This window comes from Cricetulus griseus, chromosome 3 (genome assembly GCF_003668045.3).
Source record: "Cricetulus griseus strain 17A/GY chromosome 3, alternate assembly CriGri-PICRH-1.0, whole genome shotgun sequence".
NCBI lineage: Eukaryota > Metazoa > Chordata > Mammalia > Rodentia > Cricetidae > Cricetulus > Cricetulus griseus.
The window spans coordinates 116,716,423-116,719,871 of NC_048596.1; positions in this window are offsets into that span (position 1 = coordinate 116,716,423).

Consider the following 3,449-nt stretch of genomic DNA (forward strand, 5'->3'; position numbering starts at 1 on the left):
CAGGATCAGAGACAAGAGAAAATCCGCGAACTACTACTGCTATCCAAGACTTTTACCCGAGACAGTGTCAATTCTCTAAAACCAGCGTGTATTCTTCTATAAAAAATGAAAGCTGGGTGGATTTGTCAGTCTTCTTCAGCGGAAAATTGCGTGGTAAATGATATTGTTGAGCCTTCGACAGCCAAAAGCTGACTCTAAGCAGGGAAGAAATCTGCACAGGTAAAGTCCCTCATGGTACAAGACTGCACTTCTCCCCGCAGTTTGCGGCTACGCACAAGCACGAGTGTGGCACACCCCCTTTGTTTTCACACGTGACATTCCTGCGTCTGCATGAAAGCCCCGCCCTGCTCTCTCTGCTTTGGAACTCCTATTCCTCTATAGCCTCCTCCTCGGAGCCTGCCATAGTGTTTAGACAGAAGGTTAACTCTGGCGAGGGAATGGCCAACCAGGCCCCCTAAAACAGGACATAAAGAACAATAGTGATAGTGGTCTCTCCAGATGGGTCAGCTCAGGGCGCCCAAAACAGGATATAAAGAACAATAGATGGTAGTGGTCTACTAGTTGGCTCATCTTAAACTGGCTTCAGGGTCTTTCTGGATAAGGGATCATGCGGAGAGTTCTGCTACCTTTTCCCCTAGTGAACTTTTCAATTTTAAGGTACTTAAAACCCTAGACATATTCTTGCATCTTAAAAGTTTATTTAGAGTGGGTAAAACGAGCTTTCAAGAAAAAGCATGCCACTTTCATTTAGGGCCTTCTGAGGGAGGCACAGGGAGGGATAACAGATAAAGGATTGCTTTTCCCAAAGAGCATACTTTTACTTCCTTTCTTGCTCTAGTTAAAACTCTTGACTTCGGGGCTGGAAAGATGGAAGTTAAAAGCACTCGGTGCTCTTCCAGAGGACCCTAGTTCGATTCCCAACACCCACAATGCAATTCACAACAGTTTGTAGGTCTGTTTCCAAAAGCCCTCTTCTGACCATCTCAGACACAAGGCATGCACATGGTGCACATACATACATGCAGGCAAAATATGCTTTACTCCTGTGTCCTTTATGCCTGCTTCTGAATTTTTCTCTTTTGTAACCACGAGAACAAAGACTGTTGCTGGTGTAGAGACCAGAGGAAAGTGTGGACCTCTCCATAACACTAGCATCACCTGCCTAGGTCATCCCTACCCATAACACAGCTGTATAAAGTTTCCATTGTAGTACTTAAGCTATCATAGACTAGCTTGTTCGCATCCTCATTGGGTAGGAGGGAGGGAATGCAGCTACAACCTTGGTGTTTCCGTGCTTCCCTTGGTGTCACAGCAGCACCTCCCTGGTGTGGGATATTTTTATGCTGTGTGAAGTTGTATTTGATGTGGTTGGTGTAATAAAAAGCTGAATGGCCAATAGCTAGGCAGGAAGTATTAGAGGGATTTCTGGGGAACGAAAGGAAGAGAAGGATAATCTAGACACACAGGAGGCATGGAGAGAGGTAATGAACACCATGTGATAGAGCATAGATTGGTATAAATGGGTTAATTTAAGTTAGAAGAGCTAGTTAGGAACAAGCCTAAGCTATAGGCCAAGCCATCTCTCCAGCCCTATGTTACCTTTACAAGTGTATCTGTTTTCAGGAAAAAAAAGGACCAGACACCAACAAAGACAAGCAGCCCAAGTGATCCAGCCTCTCAGAATGCTTCTGTTGCAGTTTCCCCCAAATTCTACATCCAGAACAACTTCAAAGCTGCTAACTGAGATGGTCCAGCCTCACAGACTATCCAGCCAAGTGTTAGTATTTAGACATTTGTACTGGCTGCCTCTAAGAGCACTACCTGTGCCTATTCAATACGTTTCCTTTTAAAAGGGCCCTGTTCATACCCCCTATCTCTACCTCTCTCTCTCTGCCTCTCTCTCTGTCTTTCATCTTTCCCACTGCCCTGTCTCCAGAGGTGGGTCTGCCCCTCCCCTTTCCCCTTTTTAGGATCCTTTTCCCTTAATAAAAACAAACAAACAAACCCTCTGCTTGAACTCTGTTGCATGGCAGCTTTCTCTCTTGAGCTGCTTTTTAAAATTATAATGCCAAGACTTCAGATAAGCTCTATACTTCCCATTTCACAGAGACTAAACAAAAAAATAATACAACTAGCTCTCCCAGGACTTGACCATTATCCCCATTTTCTTTTATTTTTTTTTGGGGGGGGGGTTCGAGACAGGGTTTCTCTGTGTATCTTTGGAGCCTATCCTGGCACTCGCTCTGGAGACCAGGCTGGCCTTGTACTCACAGACATCCGCCTGCCTCTGCCTCCTGAGTGCTGGGGTTAAAGGCGTGCGCCACCAATGCCCGGCTATTATCCCCATTTTCTCAGGTCCCTAAAGATGTCATCCCCAGACAACAGGAAGCAGTTTAGAGAGCACAGCGCCCACATTGCCAAGAGGTGGGGGTGGGTAGTTTTTTGTCATTTGGTGGATTATGGATGCATGTTATCATTTAGGGGCACTGGTTACAAGTTGTTATTGGTGATGGTCAGAAAAAAAGCTAAACAAAGGTAGTAGATTCAGGGAACTCTTTCTGAAGGGAAAAGGTGAGGATATAGTATAGAAATGATGGGAATGTTGAGTCTACTTTTAAACAACCACTAGTCTCAAATATTTTACATTAGCATGGATTGATACAAATTTAAGGTTATTTTGTTAGAACACACTCTATATATGTTTCTACTTTTGTTTAAAGTATTTTTATATATTGATACAAATGTAAGGTTATTTTTATTATACTGCATATATGTTTCTAATCTTGTTTAAGGTATTGTACCTATGCATCTATATAAAAATGTAATGTGGCTGGGTGTGGTGGTACACTCCTTTAATCCCAGCACTCAAGAGGCAGAGGCCAGCCTGGTCTACAAACCAAAAATAAATAAATAAAATAAATAAAAATAAATTAAAAATATAAAAATGTAATGTAAAATTCTAGTCCTTGAAAGCTGGGTTTTGTTGTTGTTTTTGTTTTTTCAAGACAGGGTTTTTCTGTGGCTTTGGAGGCTGTCCTGGAACTAGCTCTTGTAGACTAGGCTGGTCTCGAACTCAGAAAGGTGTGCGCCACTACCTCCCGACTGAAAGCTGTTGTTATAAACCATTTTGATAAATAAGAAACACTGGTTAGTCATCTATAACAATCAAACTTGTAGTCATGTTAAGTATGTTTTCAAGGTCAAACAGAGATATATTTTAGATAGATAGGTGGTCTTCAAACACTTGAAACATACAGAATATGACATTTAAGATGTTTTAATAACCTAAGGCTTTTCATGATAATAAGACATGTCTGCTCCTGGCAGAACCCTTACTTCAAAAAAGGATGATGGGCACTGAAGAATCTCTATTTGGAGTTTGCTTTCATTGTGACAAAGCTAGCCATTGGGCAAGAAACTGCCCTTGCCTCAACTGCTGACAGTATACT